This window comes from Castor canadensis, chromosome 12 (genome assembly GCF_047511655.1).
Source record: "Castor canadensis chromosome 12, mCasCan1.hap1v2, whole genome shotgun sequence".
In the NCBI taxonomy this organism is placed as follows: Eukaryota; Metazoa; Chordata; class Mammalia; order Rodentia; family Castoridae; genus Castor; species Castor canadensis.
The window spans coordinates 64,904,510-64,928,864 of record NC_133397.1 but is presented as its reverse complement, the minus strand read 5'-3'; the positions used below and the strand labels follow the sequence as shown (position 1 = coordinate 64,928,864).

The following is a 24,355-nucleotide window of genomic DNA, read 5'->3' as shown; positions in this document are numbered from 1 at the left end:
TTATTGGTAAATTGCTGAAGTCTAAGTGTGGTGCAGAGAAGCCTAGAAATTAAAAATTTCTGGAGGATCAGGCTAGTTTCCCTAGCTACTTGGGAAACTGAGATCAGGAGGCCAGCCTGGGCATATAGTTTGTGAGACCCCATCTCCAAAATAACTAGAGCAGAAGAGACTGGAGATATAGCTCGAGTGATAGAGCATCTGCTTACTAGAGAGGGAGAGGGAGAGGGAGAGGAGAGGGAGGGAGGGAGGAAGGGATGAAGGGAGGAAGGAAGGAAGGAAGGAAGGAAGGACGGATGGAAGGAAGGAAGGAAGACAAAAAATCTCCTGGGGGACCCAGTCAACTCCCATACTTTTGTGAGTTTTACCTCTATGAGCTTAACCAGGCTCCCATGGTAAGCATCAGGGAGAAATTCCCTCATCACTTTGAAATTCACCAGAGCATTCTGTTCTTTTTAACAAGTTCTGTCCTCAAGAGAAAGTAGTTTATCAGAGCCTAACCTGTGGGGTTTTGTTTTTTTTTTTCAGAGCCTAACTGTCCTGGGAACAAGAAATACCAAATGTAAGCTAACTGTAGCCTTCCATATTGAAGAAGGGAAATATCCAACTCCAGGCTATTGTAGCCATCTTATCCCACCTCAGGGGGAAGGAAAAACACTGAGAAACACTTGTGAAGTTTACAGTCCAGAGGCATAAGTTCTCTAAAAGACTTAAGACCTAGTTTTTATTTCAGTAAATTTATGTAAAACTTGTTAGCATGAAATTTATAAATTTTACTTTACTTATTTTGTTATTTTAATATAAATTAATTTAAAATAATAATACTATAGAACGCTTCCCCTCCCCCTACACTCACCATCATATTATTCTGATATACCCAGCAGTTCCTTTGGCTGAGTATATCTTGCCTGATTCTCATGAAAAATTCCAAGGCATAATAAAAGGCAAAAAACACCATTTAAATAGATAAAGCAAGAATCAGAGCTAGACATGGCAGGGATGTTGGAATTATCAGACTATAGAATTTAAAATAATTATTAATATATTAAGGGCTCTACTACATAGACACATGAAAACTTCATATGCTAAGAGCTCCAGTAGATAAAGTAGACACCATGATGGGCAGTGTAAGCATAGAGATAGAAGTAAGAAAGAACCAAAAGGAAATAGTAGAGACAAAAAAAAAAATCACTATAGCTGGGCACCAGTGGCTGATGCCTCTAATCCTAGCTACTTAAGAGGCTGAGATTGGGAGGATTGTGGTTTGAAGCCAGTCCAGGCAAATAGTTCTGGAGACCCCATCTCCAACATAATCATAGCAAAATGAACAAAGGTGTGGTTCGAGTGGCAGAGCAACTGATTTGCAAGCACAGAGCCTTGAGATCAAATCCTAGTCCCACAAAAAAAAAATCACTATAACAGAAATGCAAAATGCTTTTGATAGGCTTATTAGGAGACTTGTCATGTCTGAGGGAAGAATGTCTGAGCTTGAGGATGTATCAATGGAAACCTTCAAAACTGAAAAGCAAGAAGACCAAAGACTGCAAAAAAAAAAGTTCCAAAGTAGAATATCCAGTAACTATGGGATAACTACATGGTATGAATATATGTAATGGGAATATCACCAGGGGAAAGGAAGGAAGGAAGGGAGCGGGGGAGGGAGAGAGGGAGAGACTTAAGACAGTAATGATTGAGAATTTCCTAATTTAAAATCAGACAGCAAACCACAGACCAAGGCAATTTGGAAAACAACAAGCAGAATAAAAACAAATAAATAAAAGCTACATCTAAGCATATCATTTTCAAACTACAGAAGATAAAAAAGAAAAAAGCCTGAAAGAAACTAGAGAGAACAAGCGCCTTACCTACAGAAGAACAAAGAAAAGAATTATATCTAACTTCCCCTTAGAAACCATGCAAACAAAAAGAGAATGGAGTGATTTATTGTTGAAAGAAAAGGACTCACCAACCTATAATTCTGTACCCTATAAAATTATTCTTCAAAAGTAAAAGACAAAAACTTTCTCAAGCAAACAAAAATAGAGGGAATTTGTTTCTGATAGACTTGCCTTGCAAGAAATGTTGTTACTTAAAGTGAAAAAAGATAATATGTCAGAAACTCAAATCTAGGTAAAGAAAGGAAGAGCATCAAAAAAAGAATAAGGGAAGATAAGCAAAAACTTTTCTCACTTTGATGAAAAGGTAACAGTCTTTTCAAAATAATAATAGCGACAATGTAGTTGATTACATATGTATATATGTGTTTATAATGAGTGAAAGCAATGATTTTAAGGGACAAGAAAGAGAGGAATTATTTATCTTGTTATTATAAAGTACTTACACTACCTATGAAGACGTATAGGATTATTTCAAAGTGGACTTGGATTAGTTGTAAATATATATTGCAAACTCTAGGACAACCACTTTTAAAAAGTGAAAAAAGAAATATAACTGGTGTATACTAAGAAAGCAAAGAAAATAGAATCATTTGAATCATATGGTTCAGTTAAAACCACAAGAGGCACTGAGGTGTGGTGCACTGCAGAAGCCAGCATCATCGCCAACCCAAACCAAAAAAAGACTTCAAGAAAACTACAGACTAATGTCTCTCATAGTACAGACAAAGAAATAGTCAACAAAATATTAGCAAGTTGAATCCAACAATGTTTAAAAAGAACCAGCTGGGTGCAGTGCCTTATGTCTGTAATCCCAGCTACTTGGAAGGCAGAGATTGGAAAGATTGTGGTTTGAGACCAGCTGGAGCAAAAAGTTAGCAAGACCCCATCTCAACCAATAAAGTTGAGCATGGTGGTGCGTGCCTGCCATCCTACCTTCTAGGGAAACATACATAGGAGAATGACAGTCCAGGCCTGCCTAGGCAAAAAACATGAGGTTCTATCCAAAAAATAACTAAAGCAAAAAGGGACAGGGGTGTGACTCGTGGTAGAGCACTTGCCTAGAAAGCATGTGGCTCTGAGTTCAAAAACACCAAGATACTTTTTTTTTAAAAAAGAATTATACACTACTACCAAGTGGGATTGATCACAAGTATACTTAGATTTTTTAAAAATCTAAGTAATCCAGCACATTAGAAAAAAGAAACATCACATGATTGTATCAATAGATACAGAAAAAGCATTTGACAAAATCTGGCACCCATTCATGATTTGGGGGCAGGGGATCGCTGTCCAGGTATGGTGACTCATATCTGTAATCACAGCTACTCAGGAGGCTGAGGTGGGAGGCCTGCTTGAGTCCAGAAATTTGAGACCAGCCTGGGCAGCATAGCCAAACCCCATCTCAAAAGAAAAAAGAATTTTAGCTTTCAGTATACTTGGAATAGAAAGGAACTTCCTCAACTTTAGATAGACTATTTACAAAATACCTATTGCTAACATCATGCTAAACAAAAAACCTGAAGCAGTCCCTCTAAGGTCAGGAATAAGGCAAGGAAATCCCCTCTCACCACTCCTTTTCATCATCGTACTGGAAGCGCTACCTAATTGAACAAGACAAGAAAAAGAAACAAAAGGTATATTGATTGGGAAGGAAGAAATAAAACTTTTTTTGCATATGACACCATCATCTGTGTAGAAACTCCAGAAAAATTGACAAAAAATTTCTGTAACCAAAAAGTGACTAAAGCAAGGTTGCAGGATACAAAGCTAATATACAAAAGTCAATCATTTTCATACATGCCACCAGCAAACAAGTGAAATTTGAAACTAAAAACCCAATACCATTTCATTAACACCTCTGAAAAATAAAATTCTTAGGTATAAATCTAACAAGCTATGTATAAGATCTGTATGAGGAAAGCTACAAAACTCTAGTGAATAAAAATCAAAGAACTAAGTACATAGCAAGATACTCTATGTTCATGGTTAGAAAGACTCAATATTGTCCAAATTTCAGTTCTTTCCAACTTGATCTGTAGATTCAATGTAATCTTAATCAATCAAAATCCCAGAAAGAGACACCTAAAAAACTAGATAGAATTTGTTGCCCTCAATGCAGAGAAACTAAAGCAGATACTTTAAAGCAACTGAGGCCAATAGGAGAAGGGGACCAGGAACTAGAGAAAAGGTTAGATCAAAAAGAATTAACCTAGAAGGTAACACACATGTACAGGAAATCAATGCGAGTCAACTCCCTGTATAGCTATCCTTATCTCAACTAGCAAAAACTCTTGGTCCTTCCTATTATTGCTTATACTCTCTCTTCAACAAAATTAGAGATAAGTGCAAAATAGTTTCTGCCGGCTAGCGAGGGGGTAGTGGGGGAGAGAGACAGGGTGGGGGGTGGGTAAGGGAGGGTGCAGGGGGAAGGGGGAGAAATGACCCAAACATTGTATGCACATATGAATAAAATAAAAATTTTTAAAAATCCCAGAAAGTTATTTTGTGACTACAATAAACTGACTCTAAAATTTATTTGGAATGTTGATTTGGGTTCCATGACAGAGTACCATGCATGAGGCTCTGGATTCAATCCCCAATGCTGAAAAAATAAAATAAATAAAACAACTAAAATAAAATTAATATGGAAAGGTAAAGACTCAGAATAGCCACCACAATACTGATAGGGAAGAACAAATTTAGAGGACTGATACTACTTGACTTCAAGACTTACTTCTTAAAAAAAACAGAACTAAAGTAATCAAGATAGTGTGGTATTGGTGTAAGAATAAACAAATAAATGAAACAGTGGAGATCCTATAAGTATTTCTTCATAAATATATTCAGCTGATCTTTGACAAAGGAGCAAAGACAATACATTGGAGCAAACAGTCTTTTCAACAAATGGTACTGGAATAACTGGGCATCTGTGTGCAAAAGCAAGTGAATAACTCTAGACACAAACTTTGTATATACCCATGCAAAATTATCTCTAAATAGGTCACAGAACTAAATGTGAAACTAAAATACTCCCAGAAGATATATGGAATAAAGTCTAGATGACTTGGGCTTGGCGATGAATTTTTAGGTTCAATATCAAAGGCATGATCCATGAAAAAAGAGTTGATAAGCTGAACTTCATGAAAATTAAATTTTTCTGCTCTGTGAAAGACATCATCAAGAGACTCCACAAATTGGGATAAAATGTTCACAAAAGACATATTGATGAGGGACTGTTTTCCAAAATATACAAAGAACTCTTTAAACTGGGCAACAAGAAAACAAATAAGTTGATTTTTAAAATTGGCTGAAGACATGCGGTAGAGAGGAATGAGGAGCACAAGTTCAAGGCCAACTTGAGCTATATAGTGAGTTCTGAACCATCCTCAGTTACATAGTGAGACCCTCCCTCAAAAAGAAATGTGCTAAAAGCCTTAACATGTCTTATCAAAGAAGGTATACAGATGGCAAAAATTAATATGGAGAGGCAATAGGAAATACGTGGAGCATACAGAAAAGATGCTCCATGTCATATGTCATGATCAGTAAATGCAAATTAAAACAATAAAATACCACTACACAACTAATAGGATGGCTAAAATAGCATAATCATGCCCAGTTACTGCCAAGGATGTAGAGCAACTGGGACTGTCATTCATTGCTAATGGGAAGACAGTTTGATAGTTTCTTACAAAATAAACATACTCTTACCACGTGATCCAGCTGTTGTGCTCAGTATTTACACATGGGTGTTTTAACAGCTTCATTCCTTTTTTCACATCTTTTCTTTTTTTTTCTGATGTTAGTACTGGGGTTTAAACTCAGGGCTTGGCACTTGCTAGGCTATACCTTCAGCCCTAACAACTTCATTCCTAATTGCTAAACTTGAAAGCAACCAAAATGTCCTTCAGTAGATGAATAGATAAAAAATTGTCCATTCAGACATGTAGTATTATTCAGCATTAGAAAGAAACAGTACTATCAAGCTACAAAGAGACACAGAGGAAACTTGAACACACATTGCTAATAGAGACAGTGAAAAGGTGAGTGATTACCAAGAGGTATGTGGGAGGAAGGGAAGAATAAATGGAGCACAGACATTATGGTGATGTGTCAGTGTCATTACACATTTGTCCAAACACAGAGACTATGCCACACTAAGAGTGAACCCTATTGTAAACTATGGAGTTGGGGTTATTATGACGTGTCAATGTAGGTTAATCAATTGCAACAAGCATAGTCACTCTAGCAGAAGCTGCTTATAATAGGGAGGTATGTATGTGTGGGAGCAAGAGTTGCTGTACCTCCCTCTCAGTTTTGCTGTGAACCTAAAACCATGCTAAATAAATTCTTTTAAAATAAGAATAATAATACTGATTGAATCAAATCAACTATCAAAAGACAATTTCAGATAACATGAGAACTCTGAATTAGCTGATCCTGAGGAATTCTTTTGAATAATTATAAGGAATTATGAAGAATTATTATAAGAAATTATGGAGGATTTTGAGAAATTATGTTTTTAATTTGTTACTTTCCTCATTATGACAAAATACCTGATATAAACAACTGAAGGGAAGCAGGAAAAAAAATAAATAAGAATAATAATTGTGCTTTCATCTTTATTCCTCTTCATCAATCAAAGACATCTATGAACAAAAGAATGCATATATTTAACAATTGTCTTCCAGAGTTTCAGAATCCAAGATAAAACTGCTAATAAAAACATAAAATGTGTTCATTCAGATGAAATAAAATATTCAAATTATATACAAACACCTCAGTATTTCTTCATGTCCAGTATATTGTTCAAGGGTAAGTACATTGTAGAGTTAGAAGATCAACAGAAATAACTTAACTGGGTTCAGATTGAATAAGGAAGAATCAGTCTGAGAATGCTATATGGAAACACCACTGAAAGGAAGAGGTAATAGGTGCTCTAATATTTAGTACACCTTTAGTAAGTGAAACTTAAGGACATTATTTCCTCTTTCCTTATATAGGAATAGCAGGTGAGATGCTGCCAGTGTGTCAAGCAATCTTATACTTAAAACACAGTTATGGCTTCTCACTGATCATTTTCTGGGGTCAGTTCAACCTGATTGGAAGGACCTATAATGACCTATCCCATCGGAATCTGCCAAATACAATACACTTTGTATCACTTCTGGTCTTTTGGCTGAGATCAAGAAGAATTTGATTTGTAAGTTAGTTAAATCTTCCTTGTTGCACTAAACATAATAGCTATTACCACAAATTTCTGCATTTATCTTCCAGATACAAGCTGTATGTCCCTCATTCTGGACACCAGGGAGAAGAGACATATTGATTCTTGGATTTATTTTCAGATTACTATCCTGACTTCCCAGTCTAGAAAAGAGGTGGTCAAACAATTGGACAAAGGATTAAAAGATATCGACCTAGGCAGGGTCAGGAGGCTTCAGGTTGTTGAGGTCACAAACGGAATCCTAGAGCATATGGACTCAGCATCTCCTATTGAAGAGTCTGGCAGTGATGGTAAGAATTTTTTTCATTTTTTTTTTTTGTGCTAGGATCTCACTATGTTGCCCAGGATGGCCTTGAACTCAAGATCCTCCTGCCTCGAGAATTGTAAGAATTTTGATGAGTAGTCTTTTACAGGTCAAGATGATAATTTTTCATGGTCTTTTTGTGTTCTTTTTTTTTTCTTTCTGGTACTGGGGATTGAACCCAGGACACCCTACCACTTGAGTCAATCCCCAGTCCTCTTTTTGTGTCCTTAAGTGATAAATTAAGCCAGCATATTTTGCTGCAGTCCAGACAGATGTTTCAGGGTATTAGAGTTGAATTTTGTAATAGTTATTTTACTTCAGAAACAATACATCCTAAAAGTAAAAACTGAAATCGTATAGTTAGAAAAAATAAAATTCCTTCTTCCCCATCACTTTTTTTGTTTTTGGTGGACTTGAGCTTTGAACTCAGGGCTTCATGCTTGCAAGTACTCTACCACTTGAGCCACACCTCTAGTCCATTTTGCTCTAGTTATTTTGGAGGCAGGCTTTCTTGAACCATTTGTCTGGACTGACCTCAAACCACTATCCTCCTGATCTCAGCCTCCAAGAAGCTAGGATTATAGGCATGAGCCACCGGCACCCATCTCTTCATCACTTTGAAGAGATTTGGGAATCCCTACAAATGTTCCTTTCTATATACATACACACATACCTATTTACTCACACATGCTTAATATTTTAGTGGGATCATGATATACCTAATATTCTACAGCCTTCTTTGTTCATGTGTTTTAGACCACTGTCCATATTTATAGAAATAGCTAATTTTAATGGTTTCACAGTTTTTTATTGTGTAGTTGTATCATAGTCTGTTTGATCACTTATTAATAAATAATTTTCTTTATTAAATTTTGCTATTATTATCAATGCTGTAAGAACAGATTTATATGCAGGAATGGTTTTGTGGGTTAACAACCAATGCAGTTACCCAGAGTTCTATGTGTAGAAAAAGCCCCAGGTTTGGAGTTTAATGGTCTTTGGCTGTTGTCTTAAAATTTTTAATAATTTTATCTTTGAGCTTGTGTTTTGAAAGTTGAGTTTTGTTTATTGTTCGTTTATGGTACTGGAGATTGAACCCACAGCCCAGTGCTTGCTTGGCAAGCATTTGAGCCATGCCCCAAGGCCTGCAAGTGAAGGGTGATGGAACAAACAACAGAGCATGCACCAGGGTCTTAGAGCATTGACTCACACAAGCCCTACCCATTGCCTCCTTTCTGCCTTCCCAGAATAGGTTCCTCACTTTTTCAGCTTACTTAGTCTCAGTGTCCCCACCCTGCCAACTCTTATCCAGCCATCACTGCTGGTCTCTGCCTGCTGGGCAAGGGCCTGAACAACTCAATAAGGGTGGAGCACATATGCCTTTTGTGCTGAGTTGCAGTACCAGGATCCCAAGCACGTGTGAGGGTCTGCACTTGCTGGGTAAGTATTCTGGTACCCCACCAAGGGAATGTTACACTAGTAGCAAATTAGAAAGAAGAAAAAAACACCATGATATGATAAGTAACTTCTAGAGACCTGCTATATAACATTTTACCTATAGTTAACAACAGTGAACACTTAAAATTTTTGTTAGTAGATCACATGTTAAATGATCTTACCACAATTTACAAAAACACACAGAAAACCATCATGATAGCTCAAGAAAGAATATGGAAGAAAAGAAAAGTTTTATGTTAGTACTTTCAATGACATTTTTTCCTTGTGCTTTGAACAAGCGACTCTGAATTTTCATTTTGCTCTAGATACACAAACTACGTATCCTTCTCTTATTGTGTATAGAATTGTACACTTGTGCAAGTATAGCATAAACTCTTACAAATAAAGTTTCTATGAGGTAAAACTGTGTGTTTGTGTGTGTGTGTGTGTGTGTGTGTGTGTGTAGTTTTTGCCAAATGTGTGTGTGTGTGTAGTTTTTGCCAAATGACTCACTAAAAGGATCATACCAATTTACACTTCTACCAATAGTAACTACTAGAAGTTATCCCTTTTTTTTAATTCAAAATTTGTTTATTTTGTGTTGGGTGGGGGTACATTGTGGCATCAACAAAAGTTTCTATAATATATCAAATATCATATTTGAATTCATTCCTTCCATCATTCTCCTAGAAGTTATCCTTGTTTGGTTTTTTTATCTTTGCTAATTCAATGGGCACCCAAAAAATCATTGAATTACCTCCTGGGAGGGAAAGTATAGGATGGGCCTGCCTAGTGGTCTTTTCCCCTTGTTCCTGTCACTTTGTTTTAATGAACTTTTCCTTGATACTTGCAGTCTCAAAAATATTCATGTTCATAAACAAATTAAAAGGCAGAGAAGCACAAATAAATATATCTAAATCACCCATAGTCCTACATTGCCTAGGGGAAGATATATTCAATCTGAGACTTAGAGTAGGAATTAATCAAGTGGAAGAAGAGGAAAGGGTCACTCATAAAGAGACCCATGGATATGAGCAAGCAAGACACAATTAACTTTTAAAAAGGACCCCCAGTTCCCTATAACCAGAGCCTATTAGGCAAAGCCTGTTTATAGAGGAAAGACTGTAAAAGTAAGCCAGTATTAGATGAACAGGGCCATCTATGCCATGCTAACACATTTGCATTTCATTAAAGGCACTGGAAATTGATGACAAGATTGTAGTCAGGTAGTCAAATAGAGATTACCAAATTATGGAGTGTAAGATTTTTTTAAACCTGTTTAGATTCACCCAACACTCAAGTTAGGGTTCACCCTCCTGCAGTCTTTTCTGAATATATGGGCCCCATCCAAGGTTTCAACCATTGTCTGTTCCTGGTCCCACATGAAAAGCTTCCCCTTCTCACTCTCATCCCCAATAATTAAGTAGAGAGGTTGGTACCTAAATGTGTGGTTTTTGTCAAAATCTGACACATGTGGACACTTCCAGCATCATGAGGTCACTGAGTCGTACAGTCAGGAGAGGGAGGGTAACAAGCCTTAGCTGTGTGGTTTGTAAGCTCTCACCTACTGCTCACACTCTACTTTTCTCAAGCCAGTCTCCTGACTGTCTTTTTTATCCCCATCTCTCCATTTGTAGCAGTCTTTTCCTCTACATCTCTTTTTCTATCCTCTTCCAGCTGACTCCTCCCCATCCCTTAAATCCTAATTAGAGTTCATGACTACTATGTTGATTTTCCTCTCCTTAAATCAGTCACTTGGGGTCTGCACCACACAATTCAGCCTTGTTGAATTGCTCACGATTGCCTTATTAACAATTTTGTTTCTTCACCTAAATTGTCAACTTGATATTATTTCAGCCTGTATTTAACTATAAGCACCTTAGAATTACTCATTATTGTATCCCAGTGTATAGCAAATCATACATCGTCAGGACTGTTTGTTGAATTTTTTTTTCCTTTTTCTTCTATTATTCATATGTGCATACAAGGCTTGGTTCATTTCTCCCCCCTGCCCCCAACCCCTCCCTTACCACCCACTCCACCCCCTCCCTCTCCCCCCACCCACTCAATACCCAGCAGAAACTATTGTGCCCTTATTTCTAATTTTGTTGTAGAGAGAGTATAAGCAATAACAGGAAGGGACAAGGGTTTTTGCTGGTTGAGATAAGGATAGCTATACAGGGCATTGACTCACACTGATTTCCTGTGCGTGGGTGTTACCTTCTAGGTTAATTCTTTTTGATCTAACCTTTTCTCTAGTACCTGTTCCCCTTTTCCTATTGGCTTCAGTTGCTTTTAAGGTATCTGCTTTAGTTTCTCTGTGTTAAGGGCAACAAATGCTAGCTAATTTTTTAGGTGTCATACCTATCCTCACCCCTCCCTTGTGTGCTCTCGCTTTATCATGTGATCAAAGTCCAATCCCCTTGTTGTGTTTGCCCTTGATCTAATGTCTCATATGAGGGAGAACATACAATTTTTGGTCTTTTGGGCTAGGCTAACCTCACTCACAATGATTTCTCCAGTTCCATCCATTTACTTGCGAATGATAAGATTTCATTCTTCTTCATGGCTGCATAAAATTCCATTGTGTATAAATACCACATTTTCTTAATCCATTCGTCAGTAGTGGGACATCTTGGCTGTTTCCATAACTTGGCTATTGTGAATAGTGCCGCAATAAACATGGGTGTGCAAGTGCCTCTGGAGTAACCTGTATCACAATCTTTTGGGTATATCCCCAAGACTGGATCATATGGTAGACCTATGCTTAGATTTTTAAGAAGCCTCCAAATTTTTTTCCAGTGATTGTACTAGTTTACATTCCCACCAGCACTGTAAAAGGGTTCCTTTTTCCCTGCATCCTCGCCAACACCTGTTGTTAGTGATGTTGTTAATGATGGCTATTCTAACAGGGGTGAGGTGGAATCTTAGTGTGGTTTTAATTTACATTTCCTTTATTGCTAGAGATGGTGAGCATTTTTTCATGTGTTTTTTGGCCATTTGAATTTCTTCTTTTGAGACACTTCTGTTTAGTTCACTTGCCCATTTCTTTATTGGTTCATTAATTTTGAGAGAATTTAGTTTTTTAAGTTCCCTATATATTCTGGTTATCAGTCCTTTGTCTGATGTGTAGCTGGCAAATATTTTCTCCCACTCTGTGGGTGGTCTTTTCAGTTTAGAGACCATATCTTTTGTTGAGCAGAAACTTTTTAGTTCTCTGAAGTCCCATTTATCTCTTAGTTGCTGAGCTGCTGGGGTTCCATTGAGAAATTCCTTGCCTATATCTATTAGTTCCAAGTATTTCCTACTCTTTCCTGTACCAACTTTAAAGTTTGTGGTCTGATATTAAGATCCTTGATCCATTTTCAGTTAATATTGGTATAGGGTGATATACATGGATCTAGTTTCAGTTTTTTGCAGACTGCTAACCAGTTTTCCCAGCAGTTTTTGTTGAAGAGGCTGCTATTTCTCCATCGTATATTTTTAGCTCCTTTGTCAAAGACAAGTTGGTTATAGTTGTATGGCTTCATATCTGGGTCCTCTATTCTGTTCCACTTGTCTGTTTTTGTGCCAGTACCATGCTGTTTTTTTTGTTATTGCTTTGTAATATAGTTTGAAGTCGGGTATTGTGATACCTCCAACATTGTTCTTTTGACTGAGTATTGCCTTGGCTATTCGTGGCCTCTTGTGTTTCCACATAAACTTAGCAGTAGATTTTTCAATCTCTTTGATGAATGTCATTGGGATTTTGATGGGAATTGCATTAAACATGTAGATTGCTTTTGGGAGTATAGACATTTTTTCTATGTTGATTCTACCAATCCATGAGCATGGGAGATCTCTCCACTTTCTATAGTCTTCCTCAATCTCTTTCTTCAGAAGTTTATATTTTCCTTGTAGAGGTCATTCACATCCTTTGTTAAGTTTACACCTAGGTATTTGATTTTTTTTAGGCTATTGTAAATGGTATTGTTTTCATATATTCTTTCTCAGTTTGTTCATTATTAGTGTATAGAAATGCTAATGATTTTTCTATGTTGATTTTATATCCTGCTACCTTGCTATAGCTGTTGATGGTATCTAGGAGCTTTTGAGTAGAGTTTTTTGGGTCTTTAAGGTATAGGATCATGTCATCTGAAAATAGGGCTATTTTGACAGTTTCTTTACCTATTTGTATTCCTTTTATTCCTTCTTCTTGCCTAATTGCTCTGGTGAGGAATTCCATTACTATGTTGAATAGGAGTGGGCATCCTTGTCTGGTTCCTAATTTTAGAGGGAATGCTTTCCGTTTTTCACCATTAAGTATAATGCTGGCTGTAGGTTTGTCATATACAGCTTTTATAATGTTGAGGTACTCTCCTTCTATTCCTAGTTTTCTTAGAGCTTTACCATGAAATGGTGTTGGATCTTATCAAAGGCTTTTTCTGCATCTATTGAGATGATCAAGTGGTTTTTGTCTTTGCTTCTGTTAATGTGGTTTATTATGTTTATTGATTTTTTTAATGTTGAACCACCCCTGCATTCCTGTGATGAAGCCTACTTGGTCATAGTGAATAATCTTTTTAATGTGTTGTTGGATTCAGTTTGCCATTATTTTATTGAGGATTTTTGCATCAATGTTCGTTAAGGAGATTGGCCTATAGTTATCCTTTTTGGAGGTGTCTTTGCCTGGTTTGGGGATAAGTGTAATACTGGCTTCATAAAATGTGTTTGGCAGTTTTCCTTCCCTTTCTATTTCATGGAACAGTTTAAGGAGGGTTGGTATCAGTTCTTCTTTAAAGGTCTGATAGAATTCAGCAGAGAATCCATCAGGTCCTGGACTTTTCTTTTTGGGGAGACTCTTGATTGCTGCTTCAATTTCATTTTGTGTTATAGGTGTATTCAGGTGATTAATTTCCTCTTGGTTCAGTTTTGGATGATCATATGTATCTAGAAATCTGTCCATTTCATTAAGATTTTCAAATTTATTTGAATATAGGTTCTCAAAGTAGTCTCTAATGATTTCCTAGAGTTCATTTATCTCTTTATTAATCATGTTCTTTGTTTCGCTTTGGTGTTTATACAGTGCTTCTATTGTTTCTTTTATTTGTTCTTGTGCTTTCTCAAATTCTCTATTTGTGTTGTCTTGGAATTTCTTGAGTGTCTCCTGTACATTTTGGTTGACCATATCCAGTATCATCTCTATAAAATTCTTATTGAGTACTTGCAGAATTTCTTCTTTCAGAGTGTTCTTGTGGGCTTCATTGGGTTCTTTGGCATAGTTTATCTTTGTTTTGTTGGAGTCTGGATCTGGGTGTCTGTTTTCTTCATTTCCCTCTGGTTCCTGTACTAATTTATTATTGGGGGGAAAATGGTTTCCCTCTTTTTTCCATCTTCCCATCATTGCCCTTGCTATTGTTACTGTCCCTGTACTGTGTGTAATTTAGTATTGTCTAGCTTGTAATAATAACAATGGTGATATCTAGAATGGAACGGTGAAAGGAGAAGGAAAGCAAAGAAGGTAAAGAAAAGGGAAAAAAACAAACAAACAAAAAAAACCAACCAAACCAAAAAAAAAAAACCAGAGAGATAGTGTACTAATCAACAGTAAACTAAACAGGCATTAGAGAGACAGAGAGAGGATAATAACAAAATAAATAAATAAATAATAATAAATAAAAATCCCCAAGTTGAAATGCAATAAAGTTTCAGTCTTAATAATTTTGGTGTTAGTCCTTCACCCTCGAGTCCTGAAGACTTCTCAGTGTCTGAGAAGTAGTTCTGTTGTTTTCTCATCAAAGGAGAAAAAACAAAAAACAAACCAACAAAAATTTCCCAAGTTCAAATGCAATACAGTTGCAGTTAGTCCTTCAGCATCCAGTCCTAGTTCTGTCATTGTCTCATCAAAGGAAGAGAAAAAAAAGGGGTAGGGGGAGTCTGGAGACAGCTTTGTGAATGTCTATCTGAGGCTGCAGCTCACCTGCCTCCTACTGTCAGCCATCTGCTGCTGCAGGCTTTGTTTATTTAGAGTTCTTCTGGACACATGCCCCTTTTGTTTTCTCCAGTATACAGCCCTACCCACCTTTTGCAGTTACAGTCTCTTTTTTTTTATTTAGAGTTTCTGTGGGGAGGTACCACTCCCCCACTCTCTTGTGGAGCACCCCACACTTTAGCCACTGTTGGAAGCCTTCCCCTCTCCAAGCACACTGGAGGAGGTGGCACCACACCCTCCTTCTCTGGCCGGCTTGTTTATTTACAGTTCATGTGGGGAGTGCCCCTCCCCCAGTGTCCGGTGTTGTGTGCCACACTTTAGCCACTTGTGCAGGCTTTCCCCTCTCCAAGCACACTGGGGGAGGTGGTGCCATACCCACCTTCTCTGGCCAGCTTGTTTATTTACATTTCCATGAGGGAGTGCCCCTCCCCCACTCTCCTGATCTCAGGGCACCCCACCCTCTTTGCTCCATGTCCTTTTTTTTTTTTCAGCTGCTTGTTTATTATTCAGTTTCTTTTTTTCTCTTTTTTTTTCCTGGGTGGGGGTCAGTCTGTCCAGAGGGCAATGCTCATCTGGCCCAGGGTTGTTTGTGGGAGTACCGCATGCCGCTTAGCTCACCTGGTGGTCTGCTTCTCCCAAGCAGATTAGGCACTGGCATCTGGTGGCGTGAAAGCCTACCTGGTTTTTCTATTTAACATGGAGTGGGGATGCTATGTGCAGGCTGGGGGTGTGGAGGTGATGGAGTTTTGCCTCTTCTTGGTGGTTTTTCCTGCAAGGTATATCTCCAGCGTCTCTCCAAGATTTTACTTTAGGAAGCACGCTTTCTGCTTCCTCCCTCTAGTTGCCATCTTGGAATCTCCCAGAAAGAATTTCTGTTTCTAATAGCAAAGAGCTCAGAGTACATTGAGGCTGCCTGATGACTTTATTTAGAATAGTTAGTGGCTTCCACTTTATTGAAGAGCTCTTTTTTTTTTTCAGCACTGGGGTTTGAACTCAGGGCCTCACACTTGCTAGGCAGGCATTCTTACCACTTGAGCCATTCCACCAGCCCTTTTTGTGTGTGTGTGTGATGGGTCTTATGAACTATTTGCCCAGGGCTGGCTTCGAACCTCAATCCTCCTGATCTCTGCCTCCTGAGTAGCTAGGATTATAGGCATAAGCCACCAGTGCCTGGCTGGAAGAGCTTTTAAATGCAGGTAAGCACCTTTTGCCTTGTGTGACTGCTGACGATTCTTGCAGGAGCTTCTTATTTGCTTCTAGATACATTATTCTGTAAATTGCTTTTAACTCCTCTTTGAGGGCTGGGTGTATATATGGCTCATTGCTTGAAATCTTCCTGGTGTGTCTGTACTTTCCTCATAATGAATCCCTTTATTTCTTTAGTTTTTTACTTCATTTTGATATTGTTATCAAGACATTAACAATAGCAAAAGGATGAGTGCCCCAAATTAAGTTCCCTGAGTCTAAATCTCAGTTACATTGCATAGTAGCTATGCAACTTTGGGCAAGGTACTTAGCCTCACTAAACCTAAGTTACTAATTCCTATCCCATGTAACAGTGTGGGAGTTAAGTGAAATCACATGTTAATTACCTGATACATGGTAAGTACTCGGTAAAAATTAGCTATTCTTATTAATATTCTTGAAAATTTTTGTTTATGAGTACTCTAATATATTCCTGAGATATTGTTGTTGTTGTTTAATGTGAGAGATCAAATCCAGGATCTCACCCATGCTAGGCAAACACTCTACCACTGAGCTATACTCCCAGCCCTGAGATTTGCTTGTAATGACAAATTCCTAAGTGAACTGTCAATTACCTGAAGCTAAGATTATTTCTTACATACCTTTGTTTCACAAACACTTAACATTCTGCCTGGCACATGGAGATTCTCAATAAATGTTTCTTGAATAAATAAATGAATGATTGAAAAAATTCAAATGATTAGGGACAGGTTGTGTCAGCCTCTGTGACATTAGCTCAAATAGTTAGATATATTTCAAACACTCATAGCTTCTCTGTAATCCATGGATATAAGTTGAGTCATACACAGGACTGTGTGTAATTTTGTTTTTAAATAAATCCTGAGTCTCCAGGAAAAGATATGTGAACTAAAAGCCACGGTCTCTTAATATACTTTAATAATTTGCTTATAGCTCATAATAGCAACATTTTTATTGAACATTTACTGTTCAAATACTTTCTGGTCTAAATAGTTTCCACATATTATCTTACTTAATCCTTATTTATCTAGATAAAATAACTAAGGCATAGTTTCTTGTCCAAATTAACTTTCCCGAGGTTCTCAGTTTAGATTAAAAACAGAGCTTCAAATCCAAGCAGTTTGGCTCAAAAGCTCGCATGTTTAACTCTTCTCTATATTGCCTTAGTTAAAAAGAGCAATAGAGATAATCAACAATTCAAAAATTAACTCTCAGTGGAGTTACTCAAGTGGTACAGTGCCTGTATAGCAAGCATGAGGCTCTTAAGTTCAAACCCCAGTGCCACCAAAAAACAAAACAAAACAAAAATCATTCTCTGAAAAACCTAATAAAGTAGAGGATCCTCTGGTGAAGCAAATGAAGGACAAGAAGCTGTTAAGAATGGGAAAAGAGAACACAACTGCAGATAGAACTATGAATTCGAACATTTAGATGAAAATGGACACATTCTTAAAAAGATATATGCTAGCTGTGCATTACAGGCTCATGCCTGTAATCCCTACTATTTGGGAGGCTGAGATCAGGAGAATAGCAGTTGGAGGCTAGACCCAGCAAATAGTTTGAGAGACCCTGTCTCCAAAATAACCACAGCAAAATGACCTGGAGATGTAGCTCAAGCAGTAGAGTGCCTGCTTTGCAAGAAAGCCCTGAGTTCAAATCCCACTCCCACCAAAAAGCTTAAAACTTTTAGAAGAGTATTATTATGACCAAGGGTGGGGAGGAAAAGAAAAGATTTCCTCAATGAGATGCAAAATTTGCTAAACATATAATAAAAGACTGTTAAGTATCACTATACTAAAATTAAGAATTTTTATGCCAGGCATGGCAACACATGCCTGTATTTTTAGCTACTTGGGAGGTAGAGAACAGGAGGATCATGGTTTGAAGCCAGGGCTGGGGGTGGGGGTGGGGGGGGCATGTTAGAAAAACTGCTTCTCAACAAACAACTAGGAATGGTGATTCACATCTGTAATCTTAGCTATGCAAGAGACATAGGCAGGAGGATTATGGTCTGAGGCTAGCCCCAGACAAAAAAGCAAAAGATCCTATCTAAAAAATAACTAAAACAAAAGGGGTGGGGGTACAGCTCAAGTGGTACAGTGCCTTCCTAGCAAGCATGATGCCCTGAGTTCAAACTCCATATAACCATAAAAAAAAAAATTCTGGCCATCAAAAGACACCATGAAGAAAGTGGTAAGACAGCCAGGCCTAATAGCACATGGTTGTAATCATAGCAGTTAGGAAGCTGACACAAGAGGATTGAGGGTTCAAGACCAAATTTGGCTACATAGTGAGAACTTCCCTTAAAAAAAAAAAGAAAGGAAAGAGATAAGACAAATCACAGCTACGTTTCCAACTTATGTGACTAATAAAAAGTTGGCATTATGAGGCATATTCACAAGAAAGTGAACAAACCACAGCTATATATAACAATGTGGGTGAATTTTTTCCATATTGAGAAAAAAGCAAGTAACCAAAAAAGCAAGATGATACTCCTTTATGAAGCTCAAGCAAAATTATAAAAACAAAGTGTTATTTAAAGTAATAAAACTACTTTAAGAGGAAAGGAATAATAACGAAATTCAGTGTAGAAAGATTCCCAGGGAAAAGCGTACAGACATCTCAGCTGTATTATTGATACTCTAAAGTGGAACAAAAGAATTCATAATATCCATTTGTTGTTATACTTTATCCCTTACATATAGATTGTATTGTCATATTTGCATATAATAAAACTTTTACAACACCTTTCTATGGAATGGCTAAGTAATAACTATGCCAAACTAAAAAGGCCACTGTGATCAATATACTTTGGCATCTGGAGGCATCTGTCCTGGTTGACAACAGTGTGCCCTCCTTGGGTACTTAAGTCTTTCAGCCAGTTACAAATCAACCTAACGATGCTGTGAACTTGTCTACATTTCTCAGCCATGTACACAAGGATATCAGGTTCTTTTTCTAAGTGCTCACAAACCATCTGTTTAATATTTCCTCCTAGAGTTTTCCAGAGCTCCTTTGGAAAGGTATTTTATCCATATGTGTTCTCAGGAAACACCAAATGTTAACAATCCAAACAAAGAAGATAAAGATTCGTTGCTTCTTAAAGGAGTCCAGTAAGAATCTGGGGTTGGGGGAAGTCCCTTCTATGTTTCAGTGCAATTGTCAGACTCCAGATACTGATTTTTCCCCTTTCAGTGTCTTAGAAAACAGACCAGAAAACACAGCTGTTCATTGAGTTTGTCTTTGATAACTGCATTAAAGTCATTTCCCTATGGCATAAAGACTAAATTAGAATCTGTGTTTATTAACTAGAGATTTTGACACAAAGAGAAATTTGTTTATTTCATTAACAGGAAAGCTAGCAACCTGTCCCTTTTTTAAATTAAATCATTTTAAGAGTTCAGTGGAATGTCTGAAGTTCTTTGGTAATTGGAATTTTTAAAATTTATCCTTACCAATTTAATTAGGGGAATAAGTTATATACAAGTTGCATCCATTCAAAGTGTACCTCTCAATGAGTTTTGAGAGTAGTACATGCCCACAAATCACAACTACAATCAAAGTACATTTCCATCATTCCCAAAAGATTCCTCTCCTCTCTTTATACCCCATCCCTCCCTTCATCCCCTGCATAGACCTCCTATCTGTTCTCCATCTACAGATTAGTTTGCATTTTATATAAGTGGAATTGTATATTATGTGCTTGTTTTGTGTCTGGATTTTTCATTCAGATTTTGAGATTCATCCATGTTGTTTATAGCAGTAATTAGCTCTTTATTTTGTTGAGTAGTAGAATAGTTCATGAATGTGGATAGTTTGGTTGTTTCTAATTTTTGACTGCTGTGAATAAAGCTCTTCTGAGTATCTATACCCAAATCTTTGTGTGGACATATGTTTTCACTTCTACTGGATCTTACTTCGTTTATCCTTCATCTTTTCCCATCCATTTACTTTCAAGTCAATTGTGTCTTTATAGTTAAAATGTATCTCTTATAGACAGTGTGTAATTGAGTCTTGCTTTTTATCCATTCTAATAACCTCTGGGTTTTATTTGTAACATCTAGTTCATTAAGTATTGATGGTTGGATTTAGGTCTGTCATTTTGTTTTTTGTTTTCTCTCATCTTCATTCTGCATTTAAGCCCATGTGGTGAATTCTTTTGATTAGATACTATATTTTTCAGTTCTAAAATTTCCATATATATATATATTTTTTGTGATACTGGAGTTTGAACTCACGGTCTGCACCTTGAGCCACCCCACCAGCCTATTTTGTGATGGGTTTTTTTCAAGATAAGGTCTTGTGAACTATTTGCCCAGGCTGACTTTGAGCTGCTCTAGAATTACAGGCGTGAGCCAGCACCCGGTTTCTTTTTTATATTTCGGTTTCTCTGTGGGTATTCCCTACCCTTCCATTCATTATTAACATATTTTCCATTCTTCACTGACCATAATTCTAACTATGCTGGTTAGAATTTGATGTACTGAACATCCTTATTTGATATACTGAACATCTTTATCATGTTGGAGTTTGAATCTGTTGGTTTGTGTTTTCCTTTAAGATAGGGTCATAGTTTTCTTTCTCTATATGCCAAAAAAACATTTATATTGTGTTCTGTGACTGTGATGTTATAGAAACTCTGGATCCTGTTATGTTGTTCTGAAAAGTGTTGTTGTTGTTGTTGTGTGTTTTTCAGTTAACTTTGTTAGACGCAAACTGTGAATGCAGTCCCCTTTTCCTATTGGCCTCAGTTCCTTTAAGGTATCTGCTTTAGTTTCTCTGCGTTAAGGGCAAAAAATGCTACCTAATTTTTTTAGCTGTCTTACCTATCCTCACCCCTCCCTTGTGTGCTCTCACTTTTATCATGTGCTCAAAGTCCAATCCCATTGTTGTGTTTGCTCTTGATCTAATGTCCACATATGAGGGAGAACATACGATTTTTGGTCTTTTGGGCCAGGCTAACCTCACTCAGAATGATGTTCTCCAATTCCATCCATTTACCAGTGAATGATAACATTTTGTTCTTCTTCATGGCTGCATAAAATTCCATTGTGTATAGATACCACATTTTCTTAATTCATTCGTCAGTGGTGGGACATCTTGGCTGTTTCCATAACTTGGCTATTGTGAATAGTGCTTCAATAAACATGGGTGTGCAGGTGCCTCTGGAGTAACCTGTGTCACAGTCTTTTGGGTATATCCCCAAGACTGATATTGCTGGATCAAATGGTAGATCAATGTTTAGCTTTTTAAGTAGCCTTCAAATTTTTTTCCAGAGTGGTTGTACTAGTTCACATTCCCACCAACAGTGTAAGAGGGTTCCTTTTTCCCCGCATCCTCACCAACACCTGTTGTTGGTGGTGTTGCTAATGATGGCTATTCTAACAGGGGTGAAGTGGAATCTTAGTGTGGTTTTAATTTGCATTTCCTTTATTGCTAGAGATGGTGAGCATTTTTTCATGTGTTTTTTGACCATTTGAATTTCTTCTTTTGAGAAAGTTCTGTTTAGTTCACTTGCCCATTTCTTTATTGGTTCATTAGTTTTGGGAGAATTTAGTTTTTTAAGTTCCCTATATATTCTGGTTATCAGTCCTTTGTCTGATGTGTAGCTGGCAAATATTTTCTCCCACTCTGTGGGTGTTCTCTTCAGTTTAGAGACCATTTCTTTTGATGAACAGAAGTTTTTTATCTTTATGAGGTCCCATTTATCTATGCTATCTCTTAGTTGCTGTGCTGCTGGGGTTTCGTTGAGAAAGTTCTTACCTATACCTACTAACTCCAGAGTATTTCCTACTCTTTCCTGTATCAACTTTAGAGTTTGTGGTCTGATATTAAGATCCTTAATCCATTTTGAGTTAATATTGGTATAGGGTGATATACATGGATCTAGTTTCAGTTTTTTGCAGACTGCTAACCAGTTTTCCCAGCAGTTTTTGTTGAAGAGGCTGCTGTTTCTCCATCGTATATTTTTAGCTCCTTTGTCAAAGACAAGTTGGTTATAGTTGTGTGGCTTCATATCTGGGTCCTCTAATCTGTTCCACTGGTCTTCATGTCTGTTTTTGTGCCAGTACCATGCTGTTTTTATTGTTATTGCTTTGTAATATAGTTTGAAGTCAGGTATCGTGATACCTCCAGCATTGTTCTTTTGACTGAGTATTGCCTTGGCTATTCCTGGCCTCTTGTGTTTCCATATAAATTTCACAGTAGATTTTTTGATGTCTTTAATGAATGTCATTGGAATTTTGATGAGAATTGCATTAAACATGTAGATGACTTTTGGGAGTATCGACATTTTTACTATGTTGATTCTACCAATCCATGAGCATGGTAGATCTCTCCACTTTCTATAGTCTTCCTCAATCTCTTTCTTCAGAAGTTTATAGTTTTCCTTGTAGAGGTCATTCACATCTTTTGTTAGGTTTACACCTAGGTATTTGATTTTTTTGAGGCTATTGTAAATGGAATTGTTTTCATACATTCTTGTTCCGTTTGCTCATTGTTAGTGTATAGAAATGCTAATGATTTTTCTATGTTGATTTTATATCCTGCTACCTTGCTATAGCTATTGATGATGTCTAGAAGCTTCTGAGTAGAGTTTTTTGGGTCTTTAAGGTATAGGATCATGTCGTCTGCAAATAGGGATATTTTGACAATTTCTTTACCTATTTGTATTCCTTTCATTTCTTCTTCTTGCCTAATTGCTCTGGCTAGGAATTCCAGTACTATGTTGAATAGGAGTGGAGATAGTGGGCATCCTTGTCTGGTTCCTGACTTTAGAGGGAATGGTTCAGTTTTTCACCATTAAGTATAATGCTGGCTGTAGGTTTGTCATATATAGGTTTTATAATGTTGAGGTAGTTTCCTTCTATTCCTAGTTTTCTTCGAGCTTTTATCATGAAATGGTGTTGGATCTTATCAAAGGCTTTTTCTGCATCTATTGAGATGATCAAGTGGTTTTTATCTTTGCTTCTCTTAATGTGGTTTATTACGTTTATTGATTTTCATATGTTGAACCACCCCTGCATTCCTGGGATGAAGCCTACTTGGTCGTGGTGAATAATCTTTTTGATGTGTTGTTGAATTCAGTTTGCCGTTATTTTGTTGAGGATTTTTGCATCAATGTTCATTAAGGAGATTGGCCTATAGTTATCCTTTTTGGAGGTGTCTTTGCCTGGTTTGGGGATAAGTGTAATACTGGCTTCATAAAATGTGTTAGGCAGTTTTCCTTCCCTTTCTATTTCGTGGAACAGTTTAAGGAGGGTTGGTATCAGTTCTTCTTTAAAGGTCAGATAGAATTCAGCAGAGAATCCATCAGGTCCTGGACTTTTCTTTTTGGGGAGGCTCTTGATTGCTGCTTCAATTTCATTTTGTGTTATAGGTGTATTCAGGTGATTAATTTCCTCTTGGTTCAGTTTTGGATGATCATATGTATCTAGAAATCTGTCCATTTCATTAAGATTTTCAAATTTATTTGAATATAGGTTCTCAAAGTAGTCTCTGATGATTTCCTGGACTTCCATAGTGTTTGTTGTTATCTCCCCTTTTGGATTCCTGATTCTACTAATTTGGGTTTTTTCTCTCTTCATTTTAGTCAGGTTTGCCAGGGGTCTGTCGATCTTGTTTATTTTTTCAAAGAACCAACTTTTTGTTTCATTAATTCTTTGTATGGTTTTTTTGGTTTCTATTTCATTGATTTCAGCTCTTATTTTTATTATTTCCTTTTATTAGTTTTGGAATTTGCTTGTTCTTGTTTTTCTAGGAGTTTGAGATGTATCATTAGGTCATTGATTTGGGATCTTTCCGTCTTTTGAATATATGCACTCATGGCTATAAACTTTCCTCTTAGGACTGCCTTAGCTGTGTCCCATAGGTTCTGGTAGGTTGTGTTTTCATTTTCATTGACTTCCAGGAACTTTTTAATTTCTTCTTTTATTCCATCGATGACCCATTCTTCATTAAGTAATGAGTTATTTAGTTTCCAGCTGTTTGCATGTTTTTTGTCTTTACTTTTGTTGTTGAGTCCTACTTTTACTGCATTGTGATCAGATAGTATGCACGGTATAATTTCTATTTTCTTATATTTGCTGAGACTTGCTTTGTGCCCTAGGATATGATCTATTTTGGAGAAGGTTCCATGGGCTGCTGAGAAGAATGTATATTGTGTAGAAGTTGGATGAAATGTTCTGTAGACATCAACTAGGTCCATTTGATCTAGTGTATATTTTAGATCTTGGATTTCTTTATTGATTTTTTGTTTGGATGACCTATCTATTGATGATAATGGGGTGTTAAATTCT

At 37.1% G+C, this 24,355-nt stretch overlaps 1 long non-coding RNA gene across 2 annotated transcripts in view; it reads left to right on the top strand.

The window, feature by feature from the left end:
* The window catches only part of LOC141414845 (uncharacterized), a 45,598-nt gene extending 38,165 nt beyond the window's left edge, over positions 1 to 7,433 (top strand). For both annotated transcript variants that reach the window (XR_012439767.1, XR_012439768.1), the window contains exon 4: positions 7,244 to 7,433. This is a non-coding gene — a long non-coding RNA (uncharacterized lncRNA). The remainder of the gene's footprint in view (positions 1 to 7,243) is intronic.
* Positions 7,434 to 24,355: the final 16,922 nt, after the last annotated feature.